This window comes from Artemia sp. Qi Xiang Cuo, chromosome 6 (genome assembly GCF_049724085.1).
Source record: "Artemia sp. Qi Xiang Cuo chromosome 6, ASM4972408v1, whole genome shotgun sequence".
In the NCBI taxonomy this organism is placed as follows: domain Eukaryota; kingdom Metazoa; phylum Arthropoda; class Branchiopoda; order Anostraca; family Artemiidae; genus Artemia; species Artemia sp. Qi Xiang Cuo.
In genome coordinates, this window is record NC_142799.1 from 44,947,692 (window position 1) to 44,963,758 (window position 16,067).

Below are 16,067 nucleotides of genomic sequence, written 5' to 3' on the forward strand. Positions count from 1 at the left end.
CAACATCGCTTTCCATCTATGAAATGAGGCAAAAAAAACCTTACAAAACCCCTTTATCCACTTCAAAAATACCTTTTAACAAGAATTTAGAAAAACAAACGTGTGTCTACTAAAAAGATCCAATCTCATTAAAAAAAATGGAACAAGATAACCATTTGAAGCTGAAAATAATTCTGTTGGACCCTAGTTCTGTCGTAGAAATATGACGTTTGCTCAAAAAAGTACTAATAAGAAACATCTGAGCAGTTTCTACAGCCCTTTCATAGACCAACAAAACTACACTTTCAGTTGAAATCAAAGCTTAATTTAGCATCCAACTAATTTTATTTTTTCCTTTATCTGTTGTAAAAAGAAACTTAATATGATTTCTTGTAGATCTGTAGATATGTAAAAAACAGAAATAAGAACGTTCGTAATTAAGCAAGAAAATTCAAGGCAGAGTTCAGGAGAATACAATTTCAAATTTGAAAGAGAAAAAACAGTTATTTTGCCATAATGGTTTTCATATTTATTATTAGCTTGATCTGTCACCTAAAATTAGACATCAGAAAGTGCTTTCTTTTGCATTATCTATCTCTTTCACTTCATATTTGTTTGGAAAAAAAGGAAAATCACACCATCATATTCAGCGTATCAGAGAACCCTACTGTAGAGGTTTCAAGCTCCTACTTGCAAAAATGTGGAATTTTGTATTTTTGCCAGAAGAAAGATGACGGATCTTTCCATGGATAAAGTTTTCATGGGGAAGGGATATTGCTATGAAGGGGGCGCCGGATTTCCCAGCATTATTTAAAAAAACGATCAGAAATTAAATAAAAAATAAACAAGTTTTTCAACTGAAAGTAAAGAGCAACATCAAAACTTAAAACGAACAGAAATTATTAAATATATGATTGGGTTCGCCCCCTAGTCAATACCCCCCTCTTTAAGCCAAAGATTTTTTAGTATTTTCATAAGAGCTATTTATTCTAATTAACAGCCTTTGTGATTAAGGGGTCATTTTTAAAGAATTGGAACAAAATTCGAACTTTAGCGTAAAGAGCGAGGTATTGACTAGTGGGCGAAACCAATCATATACTTAATAATTTCTGTTCGTTTTAAGTTTTGATGTGCCTCTTTACTTTCAGTTGAAAAACTTGTTTATTTTTGTATTTAATTTCTGATCGTTTTTATAAATAATGCTGGGAAACCCGGCGCACCTTTCATAGCAATGTCCCTTCCCCCATGAAAACTTCGTCCCTGGAAAGATCCGTGATCTTTCTTCTGGAAAAAAAATACAAAATTGCACATTTTTGCATATGGGAGTTTGAAACCTATACAGTAGGGTTCTCTGATAAGCTGAATCTGATGGTGTGATTTTCATTAAGGTTCTATAGCTTTTAGGAGGTCTTTCTCCCTTTTTTCGAAAATCAGTCAAATTTTCTCAGGCGCGTAACTTTTGATGGGTAGAATTAAACTTGATAAAACTTATATATTTTAAATCAGTATTAAACTCTGATTATTTTTACATATCTATTGGTATCAAAATCCCGTTTTTTAGAGTTTCGGTTTCTATTGAGCCGGGTCGCTCCTTACTTACAGTTCGTTACCACGAACTGTTTGATACTCTTCGTGGTCTACGTGGATTTAAAGTCGTATAGAATGATACCCTAGGCTCTTATTGGAAAATATATTGTTGTTCAACAATGTTCATCAACAATCGCAAGAACAGATTTGTTTAAAAATTTTCACGAGAAAACAAATTTTTATTATTCTCAAAAATAAGCGGCCATATTTTCAAAATCAATTAAACATTGGTTTACCATGTTCGGTTAGACTCATGTTTGCTGTCGTAATTTTCACTGTTTCTGTTGCTTTTTACTGTTTGATAAAAATGCTAAATTTACGGTTTTTTCCAACAAATTTTAAGTGAAAGAGATAGATAATGCAAAAGAAAGCACTTTCTGATGTCTAATTTTAGGTGACAGATCAAGCTAATAATAAATATGAAGACTATTATGGCAAAATAACTGTTTTTTCTCTTTCAAAATTGAAATTGTATTCTCCTAAACTCTGCCTTGAATTTTCTTGCTTAATTTAACCAACAAGGTCATAAACAACGATTTCAGTCGTGGGTCGTTTTCATCCCCAATGTAGGTCAACAAAACCTTTGTTGGTTCATTCTCTAGATACTCTTTTGCTTTTTTTAATGTGCTGCCATCTATGTTAGAGGCAACTTTAGAAAGCGTTGTGGGGGAACGTAGACTTCCCACTTCACCAATATTCTCATAGACATGCTTCAGAACTTCAACCATTTTGAACGTAAACACGTAGTGTAATGTCCACTCCCCTTTTGCACACTGGAGGGTGAATCAATCCGTCTTCACTTTTGTCTAGCAGCTATTGTTGGTGTTATAAAATCATTGCTGCTGCTGCTGGTATTTTCTAAGATTGAATTATCTTCTTTTTTAAATGGTGGTGTTGGCGTTGTTAGAGGACTAAATTCTATTAGTTTCTTTAGAATTTCCTTATTGCCAATAAAACTTTTGCGAAAGTCCAATGTATTTAGAAAGTTGAATAGATTATTGTCAAATGATAAAAGTCCTTTACGATTCGTCACTATATCGCTAACTAAATCAACGCTATTATAACTTTTTCCCTGAATAATAATTCGTTTCCCTGTGCTATCGACTTGAACTTGATCACCACCAGTTTCCAACATGAGATATGTTAATACTCTTTTACTCTGTTCTCGATAGGTCACTGGCAATAGGTTTCCAATTGTTGCCACTATAGAATTCAACTCCTTCTCTTTTGATTGTGCTGAATCTTGAGGAAATGTTTCCTGTTTAGAAAGATCTGTGAAGGTGACGGCGGGTCTCTCAAGATAAGGTCTATATTTGTCCACACGTCAAAATGTATCTTGAAGTAAAACTATCTTTTCATCGTCGGCAATATTTTCATCATCAATGAATTCGCTTAGATTATCTTCAAAATGATCCACTGGGGAGAGGACAAGTTCAAATGGCGTCAATTTATAGGGTTTAGCCCTCTAGAGAAAACTGTTTACAAGTCCTGCAATTATTGGCAGTAAAAGTGTAAAAAAGCTATCGCGCGTTTGAAGGAGACGTTCCTTTTAAAAAATTTTCCCTTGTTTTTGCAAGCCAAGGCACGTACAGTGGAACGATGTTGCTTTGTCTGTTGTCTAACACCTTCTGGCAAGTGTACATTGCCCTCAGTTAAATCTAAACAAAGTTCAGATATTAGATTAATGAAATCATTGTCAACACCATGTTTTAGTATAGCCTTCCTGAGTGGAGGTTTTGAAGGGCTTAAAACGGAAGGTAAATGCCGTTGTTCGGGTAGTTTCTTCAGTGTCATGATGGCAACTAATAGCTCTTTCTACTGTTCACCGGAAGATATACATTAATTTCTTTGTCAAAAATAACTGTGCCTACACGCTGATCCTCGAGTGTACTTTGATTAGGATCTAGCAAAATCTATCCGTAGGGCTTATTTGTCGCCTGACTGTACGCTGACTAAAGAAGTTTGTGAACGTCTGTATATACTTGTTTTTTTAGAGTTATTGGCTTGCAGGTGCTACGAGCAAAATGATAAACAACAAAGATGGCATAATTCAAAGGTAGGGCTATCGCACACTGGCATTGACCGAACGGATTGCACGGGAAACAAGCAATGGAAATATTTTCATAATGAGAGCGAATAGGAAGCATTTTCAGCCTCTTTTTAGAGAACTGTTCAATTGATTCAGCCAAATCATTAATAAACAACCACGAGTTTTGGTTCAATACTATTGAAAACATAAAGTCCCCGTATGAATTGTATTGGTATGTATGTGGCAATAGCTTTTATTTGATCGTAGGATTCTTGCCAAATACTATAACAATAATAAATTTTCTTTGGTTTTTCCAAAAACATTTTATTATAATTTTGAATTATTTTAGCTAAAAGTGTCGTTTTCCCCGACATTGATGAACCACACAGAAACGACCTGAATGGTGTTTTAAATTTGTAAATACTGCTGTTGACAACAGTCGGACTACAACTAACTGTAGACCATACTTGTCCAATGAATAAGTAATAATAATTTCCCATAGATCTATCTAAGTTAACAAGAACAACAAAAACAATATTTCATTCATTTATTAACATAAAAACACTATTTGTTCAACAAGAACATTTATTATCATAAACACTTGTTCAACAAGAACAACAACAATATTTATTAACAAGAACAACAATATGTGTAGTCAAAAACACTTTTTTTTTGTTCAACAAGATCAACACTATATGTACAACAACATTTTATTGTCATACAAAACACTTTTTTGAACAACAATATTTGTACACACAAATTTTTGTACAACAGCACTATTTGTACAGCACTTATTGACATATAAACACAAAAATAGCACAGTTGAACATTATGAATTTAAAGGAATACCCTCCAACCCCCGGGGATTGCGGGCCGAAGGCTTGCCCCGGGCGGGCCCCCCTCCCCCACCCCCATGGAGCCGCGGGTCGAATGTCGGCCGTGGGTGGGGCCCCCACCCCCGGGGTCGCTGTGGAAAAACTGTATACAATAGACGCCACCACCGCTGTAGCAGGTTAGGTTAGATTTGAGCATTTAAGTTAATTTATCAGGTTAGGTTAGGTTGGTTTGTACTATTTGAGCATTTAAGTTAATTTATCAGGTTGGGTTAGGTTCTAGCATTTAAGTTAATTTATCAGGTTAGGTTAGGTTTGAGCATTTAAGTTAATTTATCAAGTTTGGTTTGATTAATTTATCAGGTGAGGTTAAGTTAGGTTAATTTATCCAGGCCAAGTTGGTTGCGATAGTCTACACATTAAACCTGGCCTGAAATTCTATAGTGGCCGTGAGAGAGCACATTTGAACCATTCTCGAGCACAAAGACTTTTTCGGATATACACGACATTGCATTTTTCTCCACTCTAACAGTATAATTTTTATACTGCAGAGAGCGAATTGCAAGCACTTGTGCTCTCGGCACTAGGCTACTCTCTACACACTTTCTGTAGACACTCATGTTGAAATTGTTTTTTACAAAATGTTTCGGCACCCCTTTACGCGCCTGTTTTACATCTTTGTTGTGAGTTTCTACGCAATAAACTTTAGAGCCTGGGAATACCCCATTGGATATCAAATCGTTCCCCGTCTCTTATTTTAACATGAGTAACTGATTGGGGGCCTGACGTTTCACAAAATCGGGGCAGAGGGATGCATTCCAGTTAGTGAAATCCATCCGCGAGCTGATGTGTTCCCCATTCTCTAAATCTCCCAATAAATCCCCGGTTTTGACTTTTAACAGCAGAGACTCTGTATCCCCATAATAAACTTGAACTTCCCTCTCCCTTGGCCATTGTACCTTGCACACATTGTAAAAAACGACAACATGAGCTTTTTGGAAATTTTAAGTACTGAACTACCTCCCGCTATATTCTTGTTCAATACCACATTTCTCTTTTTCCTGCGTAGAAGAGCCATGCTTGTCTCTATGCTCGTGATCGATGTAAAATTGAGTTTTGCAATAATTCGTGCACATTCTTGGGGGTCAGTCACGACATCACAATGGGATCTGTTCCGTACGCTTTCACACATTTTTCCAAACGCAGAATTTAAAATGAGCTTGTACATTTCCTTTTCTACTTTACTTTTTGCCCGAGAGCTTTTATCGACAAAGGTGTCGATAAACGTCTTCAAATAAGGTTTTTGACTGAATTGCAGGACCCTATGTATTTTTTTGATCTTGAAACCATTGTTCACCATCCAGCGCAAAAATACATGGTGAACAACGATATTATGTTTAGGATCTAGGTCTGCAATGAGTTTCTGCTTAGAGGGGGTCCAGTGCATCCCCATATCATAAACCAATGATCGATTGTATGGGCTCAGTGAGTCCTTTGTCACTGGTCGATTGATACAAGGGAAAACAAAATCTTTGACAGAATCATGAAGCGCCAATGGAATGTGACCGTCAATTTCAAAGAACCATCCTTGTGGCCCATTGTCCTCGACGATGTGAATGTCGGGGATCTCACAAGGATTCTCAAGCCATTTATAGTTTCCACACTGCAAAGAGTAGTGAGACATTGCCTGGCTGTCACTTTAGGTAGGATACAGAAAGCAAGAATTTATCGAAAAAGATAATTATTTCCAATGAAAGAATTAAAGTCGTAAACAGGGGGGGGGGTTTACATGGTAAAAAAGAGAATATTTTACGCTTTCTAACGATTATAAACAACAAAAATTAGAGTTTGCATTTGGTGGGGGAGGGGGATGTACCTTAATGTTATGAGACTTGAGGAGGACTATATAAAATGATTTTATTTTTTATTAGACTTAGAAGTCTTACTAAACAGAATTCATATAATAAATCATCATGGATAGACTTTCCATGTACAAAACATTTGATGCTCTATCCATGGTGATTTAGGACTATATAATAATTTTACCTCAACGCATGCCCATTATATATAAAATCTCAAGGGCGAATTGTGATGTAAGGAAACCTTATTTAACTTCCCTGATTGGCTTAGAAAGAGACACGTGATCATGTCCTGTTAGAATCGATCATTCCTCGTCAGATTCTGTAAATCAATTTATCAGAAAAATACTTCCCCTCTAGTGCATCAATATATTGCCCGTTAGAATTCAGTACGCATGTGCAAACTTCTCCCCAGAGTCAATACAAACAACAAACAAATTGACCTTGAAAAAGGTGGCATTGACCCGTTTGTGGATCAATAATCCCTGAATAAATTATGTCCTGTCAGTGTTAGACTCAATTATAGATGGCAGCAGTGGTGCCCCCTACTTCAGCAGTCGATAGGGCTTCCCTACTTACGGTCCTAAAAACGTTACATTTTCGTTACGTTTTTGAATTTATGTTACAATTATGTTACGCTTTTGAATAATTAGTAAGTTTCACATTTTCTGAGTGATCTATTTTTCCCCTGTGAAAAAATCTGCTGTTCTCATTTTAATTACACTGACATGAGTATCGACATTCTTTCACATCGTGGTCATTTGATCTTATCAAACAATCACTCAGTTATTAGGACGAGAAAATACCCACTTCGCTTTCTCGCATAGTAAGTTAAGATAAAATTCTCTCTCATGAGCATACGATTATCATTTGTTTAGTGACAAGTGACAATAGTCAGTTAGTCACCTCACCAACTTTCAATTTCATCAGTTGACTTTGAATCTTGTTCCGTCAACAGTCATACCAAAATTAGATGAAGAAGGAGCTAGTCTCATTAGTTAATGCTAATGAAATAAAACAAAATATGATTAAAATAAAAAAGTTTAGAACCAAATTTGGGCTACATATTTGCACATTAGGGTGGGGGTGGGGGTAAAGCATAGTATATATTAAATACGTAACCTAATCTAGGTACTTTTTCTCCCTTAACCCCAATTTTAAATATTATAAACGCAATGACAAACCACGCTTTGCAATCCAATTCTCTACTGACTGATACCCGTTTGACTAGTTTCCTTTAGCATATATCTTGTGTATGCATCAGCTAATTAACAAGTACCGATGATATATGTATTATTTTTTTCGTAACAACCTCACCCCCCCTTCTGATTGGTTTGACATAATAACAGGTTATTTACAAAAGTTGCTTTTTTTATATGGGATTATGAACAGCTGGTATTGACAAAATATATGAAACAGCAAAAATGAGCCATTTTTTCGTTATATCTAAGGATTCAGGAGGGGGGTGGCTTAGTTGAGCCGGAATTTTTTATTTTATTCTAAACTTTTTGCAAATATCATGGTCACTTTTTTGACATTATTCCCCCCTCCAAATCTGCGAGATCCCATATATAACTCTTTAAAGACCGGTCCTTTTTGGTTTGAACCGGGATTTTAAATACTGTCTTGGTACAGATGGCGGTGTTATTACTTCTAGCACATTCAGAATATATTTTTTTGATTTTTTTTTAATATTTTCATATTTAGGCATCACGGACAATTAGAGGGGGGGGGTATTTTAATAAAATGGGCCATTATATTTGGTAATAGTATAAAACAAATAATTTAATGTTAATGCTTGTGTGTTAAGCATTTTTTCTTCAGAAAAGGACAATCTCTAAATATTTAGCTTTAGAAAACAACAACTAGACTAATGCCCATTTTCATGAAGAGGATAAACAGTCTTGTATCTGTATAGGGTAGGCTTACAGTTTACTTAAAAACTGATTCATAGGGACCACGCAGGCTGTGGCCCCAACCCCCTGAAAACGTGAATTTCTTGGCATTTCTTTATTAAATTATAGGTTTTTTATTATCCCCCTTCATTTTTTTAATTAAATCATTTCCAGTTCATTTTTATTAACTCACTGATCTTTTTGTTCCATTTTCCTTTTATTTCTTTGTCACACATTTTTTTTAATTTGTGAACTATTTTTAGACCAATTCTGAATGTTCAGTTACTTCCCACTTTTATCAGTACAGCACAACGGTAAGGGTACATCCAGAGTCTGTGTTAACTTAGGTTGTAATCTTGTATGAGATATTATATTTTTTTTTTTTTTATTTATTTGAAAATATTAAATATAAGTGAAAATTTGAGGCCAAGATTCGATTCGTTTTTGCATAAATTGATCTTTTTTATTTGTATTCCTCAAATCATCGACTTTTTCCGTTTATGCATTTAAAACCTGGATAAATTTGGTGTTTATGTTATGTAAAACCAAAAGCTTTTTGTGCCCCTCATGCTTGCTTATATTCATATGTTCTTGAGAAAAAAAAAATAATTCTATACTTTTTGGTTCATTTTGAAAATGAGTTTAATTTTTTTTTTTTTTGACCTTCTCCCCTAAAAATTCTTTGTACTTAACTGGACTTGTGAGGCCCATCAAAACAGCTGTAGGGTAACATTCTTGGGGTTGAAATGTGTGAACTCTTCATTTATTTCTTACTTTCTTTTGGGTGGGAGCTACGATTCAAATTACGAACGGAAAAATGCATATTATGCAAAATAACTGTTGTTTTGTATAGGAACTGAAGACAACGATTGAAATATTTTTTGTTCGATATAATAGAAAAAAAACAAAAACTCTCTTACTCGGAATTGCTTAGATTATTATATTGGAGCGCTGCAAATTTAAAACTAGAGGAGGTGAGACTTAGACAGAGCAAATCTAAAATATTAGACGGAACTGGAGTGATTAAAATGGTTTTTTGTTATCTTTTTAAGAAGATCTTTTTTATTGAAATTTAACAATAAATAAAAAAAAAATCTAGTTGGTGTTCTTCTTTTCTTCAAAACTCTGAAGTATCCTGTGTTTATTGATTTGCCTTTTATTTTGTACGTATTACTTATCAGCTTTTGATTCAAAACACCAATAATGGCAATTAAAAACAACAACAACAAGATAAGCGAAATAGTAGCCTGGGGTTTTATTTCTGTTGTGCAGGTAAACTGGAAGCAGCACTTACAGCTGAATAAATAGGAATTTCCCGAAGGTAACGAAGTATGAATTGTTTTTATTGTATACTTTTTAGGCACCTTTTAAAAGTTGGAGGGAGGATTTTCAATGAGATTACATAAAAATATATTTTTCAAACTATACAGGCAACAAAAGTCCCCTCCCCCTTTAAGTACTGCTCTTGATAGTGAAATTAAGGCACCCTGCCTTGAAAAGAGACTTTCCTATCAAAAGTTACGAAAAAGTTACGTTTTTAAGAGTTGGACGTTAGGAAATTCTATTCTTCCGTTGTCACATTGGCCTCTTTCATGGCTGTTATATTGTAGAGTTTTGTTATCCATTTAGAAATTTACGAATTTGAGGGATTCTCAAACCTCTAAGTAAAATCCTTTTGCAATGCGTCCAATTGAGTGACGTACAATAAAATAGTATCGTCTTGAAGCATTCTTGGTAATTTTGATAAATTTGGAAAATGTGAGTGTTCTTATATGCTTAAACTCTGTTCATAAAGGATAAGTTTTCTCGTAAAGGCCAACATTATTGATATTGTTTAATCAAGTTCAGATCGTCATCCAACATCTATACATTATCTTTGTTAAAAATGCCAAAGATATCAGTGAAGTAAAAGTTAACTGTTTCACAATTGTATATTTTTTTCAAATTTATCATCTTCTTGTGAAAACTCTAACACAAATTGAAAAATAGCTGAAATTCTTTATCATGATGAGCCTTTTGGATAGCCAGTAGGCTTTAGTGTGCAGCAGTAACTGAAAAGACTTTGTGGTTTTCCTCACATAGCTGCAGGAGCGAGCCCAGGGGAGGTAATGGGAATACATCCCGCCCCAAAAAAAAATTTGAAATTCGTCCTGTAGGGTCGGCATTCTTATAGATCTTGACTAATACAAAAGGATAATGTACGCCGCAAATCCTATTTTGATGACGATAAAGAATGAATGGTTTGTTTATTTATGACAAAACTGTCTTAAAAACGAAACAAATTCATTACGGGTTTTAATCTAATTGATATAAAGTAACGTATGTACAACAAGTAGGTAATGTGTGAAGATCTCCACATGAAATTGTTGTGTTATAAAAATTCAGTTGGGAACAATGCCAGGCTGTCGCCAGGTAAGCCACGTGCTGCTATAACCTCAGGCTCTTAAGATTATAGAACTTTATTAAAATTACACATGCTCTTTTTCCGTGTTTATTATGAACTCTATGTCCCTGTTTGTTCATTAATCGTTCATCATGTCAAAACGGAAATTAAAAATTTTAGACTTTTTAAAAAAGAAACAGTTGGTTGATAGTAGACCTTAGTTGGTTGATACAAACCTTTGGTGAAATAGAAATCAATTTAAAATACTTAAGGGAGCAGGGCTATGAAGGAGCTTCATCTGTGAGCGGCCAATTTCGAGATTGTGCTGCTATTGTCCATGAATGTTACCTCATACAATCTAAGTTCACTGTACAAGTCACTCCTTAATCTTAGTCCTGCTTCATTCGTTCAACATACCTGTTAGAAGAAATTATCAAGGAACTTTATAAAAAAGTCATTAATTTCTCTAGAATTTCACCAAAACGCTTTGCAATTTTCAAAAAAATTGTTCAAGAAGTAGCCTAACCCTATCACAGGGACAAAAAGAACAAGAATGAACAAATTTTATGATACTAGATGGGTGGAGCACTTGAAAGCAATCTTTTTTTTTAAGTAATGCTCATTACTATCTCTAAGGCTATGAGGGAAATTCGAGAACATCCTGATTCAGGTTCTGAATCTACAAGCAAAGCTTATTCTTTGCTATATGCTATGAAGAGATGCAGTTTTGTTTCTGTCAGTAAAATTTTTATTATTTCACAAAATTTGTCGATATCTTTACAATCAAAAACTATAGATTTAGTATACTTTCTCAAACACGCTGACGATCATAAGAACGAAGTTAGAGACATAAGAGAGACCAGTAAAGCTAAGTTTCATCCCCTTTTTAATGAAATAACTGAACTGTGTCAAGATGCTGAAATTTAGGACTATAGTGCCCAAATGAGCTCCAAAACAAACTCATAGGAGTAATTACGGAACGGTGTAAGTGGATCCTGAAACGCATCACCGATTCTCTGTGTATGTCCCATTTATGGACCACTTTCTGCAGCAGCTGCATCAGAGATTTCTTAGCCACAGAAAGTTGCTAGAGTCACTGTAATACCTACTTCCTCATTACTGTATTTCCCTTGGCGAAGGAAAAACAAATGATGTATCGGATCCTTTGACTAATTTTTGGTATTTTGATGCAGATATAAGGGAATCTTACAAGCTGAGTTATCTCTGTGGACGAGAATGTAGATACAGCCGGGAAACGTGGCACCAAAATATTTCATAACGTGCTTAAAAGAATCTGGTAAGAACATTTTCCCTAATCTACATCGATTTTTAACGATTTTTGAACGATTCCCGTCACTACGGCTACACGCGATCGTTCTTTTTCTACCATAAGAGGAGTGAATACTTATGCCAACAGTTTCTGAGTGGAAATTAAGAAGGCAAAATGATCTGACTTCATAATGTCATTTAAATAACCAGAGTAAGCACACCCATTGTCTTTATGAAGGCTCCGACTAGAGTGGTGTCGTGGTCTGATCCTTACAAAAAAACATATCAGGTCAGGTTGTGTTTTTTACATAGTATAATGTGCTTTTTTCTTCATTCTAACATTTTTTGTTCTAATCTTGCTCAGTGGGGATATAATGAAGCATTTCTTGATGGGGACAGACAGGCCAATGCAGGGACGTACGAGACATAAGAGTGAAACTTCTGCCAGGAGTTCCTGACATAAGTTTTCAGTCTTCATAGGGTAGAAAAAGAACGCTCGACTGTAGCCGTAGTGACGAGAATCATTGCAAAAATCTTCAAAATCGATGTAGAGGGGGGAAAAGTTCTTACCAAATTTTTTTAAGCACGTTACGAAATATTTTGGTGCCACGTTTCTCGGCTGTATCCATATTCTCCTCCACAGAGCCTCAGGTCAGGAACGGCTTAATGGATTGGCTGGCCTTATTGTTCATAAACAGAGATGCCTCAGTCGATGCAGAAGATGTTTTGGATAAGCTACCCCACAACAAAAAAAGCTGGCTTGATCTTATTTTATAATTACATATTTACAGTGTTGTCTCGATAAAGAATTTACCCTATATTCTAAAAACTTTATTTATCCTTTTTAACCAGTACTGCCATTCCTCAGTCCCTACCCCCTCTTCTCCCTCCTCACGAAATTTATCTCTGGGTTTGAACCTGCATAGCTCAGAAAATAACCAAGAGATCAAATAACCAATTCCTTTGAATCTTGTTAACAGCATTTATAACAAATCGTAAAGACTGATTTAATCTAGGCGCTGCTAAGTACTGTCTGTGAATTACGCTCTGAATGACCAGCCCTTCAGACATTTATTGCTTTAAGGGAACTACAAGACAACGGTGACGACCAACAATGGCTAACGTGTCATAACGTGCCACAACAGAAACAATTTTTCTCCATGGAAGAACTTTGTCCTTAAAGAAAAAACTTTTCAAGGCCTGTAAAAATCATTCTCCCCTGGTATCAGTTTTTAGATATATAACAAAACCAGTTTCTTGGCTAATATAACTAACTTATCCTAACGATAGAGCCTCATTTTCGGAAAATGTAGACTCGAAAAACTAGAAAGTAAAATCTGTTTTCAAGAAAATCCATAAAATATTTTCCACCTCGCAACCATCTCATCTTTTCACATTTGAACAGTGCTATTGCTCAAAGGAATTATTTTTTATAATACCATCTGCAGGTTTTAGCAATACGTTGTTAAGGAGCTCCATAATGGCTGGAAAAAATAAACTGCTCGCCAGTTGTGTGTCGTTTCCTCGACTTTGTTATTAGTAAATATATATATTATAGGACACTCGTAAAGCCATCAACGTCTTTCACACATGATGTCGCAAACGTCAATTTTATGAATAGTCTTTTCTGTAGTTAATTTTTTATCGTCTTTTTGGTTTAAGTATTTGAAAGAATGACAAGAGCTTACTTTTTTTGTCCGCATGTACTCTTGATAAAAAGCCTTATATTTCTGAAGGCTTTATCACATCGTCACTAATAATTTTTCACATACTAGACACACCAGCAATTTTTGACGGAATAAATCCAAACCTCAAGTAGTCCAGATTGTATACTCTGCTTTTTTTCTTTTTTTTTCATTTTTTTTTCTGCTATCATATTACCCCCAGTAAATCTTCAAATATACAAAATGAATAGGTGTTAAAGAAACTGCTTAAAACACAATAATACAATACAATATGATTATATTTGCACACGAGCTTATTTGTAGACACCCAGATACCGGATGTTTTAGGCATACTCACGAACGTAATCATAGACATATTTGAATATAGTCGTTGCACCACAGAAATTTATATTTGGTATCAATCAGCGTAAAACGACGAAAACAAAGAAAGCTGAACATTATTAATTTTAGGTAACAAACTTTCAAAAATATTTCTGATAAATACTTATAGTTGCGAGTTTTTTAAATTAAATAAAAAAATTACAACTTTTACGGATAGGCTTTAAAACTCTTGCGGCTTGGGTATTCGGAAGGGAACAGTATCCCAGCTCCTGTTTGTGGCAATTTATGTTCGTTCTAATATTCTGAGCTGTATAATAATCGATTCAGTTTTTATTCGCTTCAAGATTTTTTTTTTTTATTCTTCTGCATTAGTGTCTGTTATCTTTATGTTTGCTGTGATCATTTATTTCGATTTTTGTTTGTCTTGGGTTTCATTTATTCCCTTATTAATTTCTGGTCATTTTAAGCTTGAATTATTGAAGGACTTTTTTTTACCGGTCTTAAATTTAATATGGCTGTTTAATTTTCTTGGAAAACTTGTTTTCACATGTGTTTTTTAAATTAATTTCTGTTTGTTTTTCATTACGTTTTATTGTTGGTTAACATAGTGAATATGTTTTTTAGTTTTTCCTGCCTTTGGCTTAAGAATTAAACTATATGATTCTAATTTATTAGTTCTAATTATTTTCTTGTGTTTTTTTTTTATTATTTTTTGCCAAACTTTAGGCCACAGAAATCGCGCACGAGTGAAGGTTATTGTTTTTTAATATTGGACCAGTCGTTTGATCACTTTTCTTATCGGACAGGTTGGCTTTTCTTATTGGTTTCCTTATGCATCTGAACGGGCTAATAATTATTTTCTCCATTTCTAAAGACGAAATAACGGATAATTTGAAAGAGATCAAAATTTAAGGGGTGTCTAAAGAGAGGGGGTGGAGGCTTTGCTTTATGGAGGAGAGAAATTTGGTCATATCATAGGCTGTGTTTAAAGGGGCTTTCTGAAGATGGAAACCAATATTATTTGGGATTTTCCCGTAAATTTTTTATTCATATTATACCATTATTTTGGTTTAGCAGAAAACAAATCATTGACTGTATTTTTGTATACAAAGAACCAGATTCAGTTGTCTATTTTTTTATATACGTTTACGTAAAGAGTTACCTAGGGATATTTCAACATGCTGAAGAAGATTTACTTTAGCTTCTTTCAAATTTCTTTCAATCTTTTCAAATGTACTACTAACACACAAACATAGAAATTTACCCTGTCTAATGTTTATCTAACAGTCCATTATGCAATAAAATATGTCAAATTGTCAATTGGCTAGAAGAATTTTAAAGGTTAAGGTCATTTTTTTTTTTTTTTTTTTTTTTTTTAAATTTTAAATAAATAAATTAACCATGCCTAATCATAGGTGTCGGATGAAAAACAATTTGGGTATAGGGTGTGTTTGGTATACTCAACATTAAGACTCATATTACATATCCATTATTCAATATGAAATTAAATTACGATGAAGCCTGAAAGTACGAAGGACAGCAAAAATAAAACCTGATTTTTTGGTTTGGTTAAGTGGAAACTTAATCAAACGTCTAAAAAAAATGAGGGAAACCCAGAAACTTAATTGTTAATTTTAAAAAACCTTCATATGCACTTAACTAGTTTTAAGACTTGGTGGGTGCCAAGTTTGAAAATAAGTAACATGTTTCAAAATCAGTGGAAAATGAGCAAAAATATTTCGTCATTGACTTCTAGAAAATGAAACTGTTGTAGCGAAAGACAAACCATGCCATTAATTGGCAGTCAACTTAGCAAAATGAAACAGTGATTAGATAATGAAAATTTTGTAGCAATATAAACCTAGGAAATTGTTACCAAATATAAATCAGAAAGACATTTATACATTATTAAAAGGTTAAGGTCATTAAGGTAAATGGTATGAAGTCAACTTAGCGCCACACTTTGATTAAGGCCTTTTGCAGTGGTTCTATTATAATATTTACCATTGACGTGAAGCTAACGAGTATGTTTCCGACAGAAAATTTATGAGGAAGTATTTCAATTTTTGAGGGTGTCAAACTTAGATAATTTCTTAGAGAGGATTCCTTGGATGATATTATCACATGCTGCTTCAAAATCCAGAAAGTGAACCATCATGATTTGTTCCCTTTTTTTAAATTTTGTTTTATATTTTCAAAGGAAGTCTTAATATGGTGCCAATGTTTC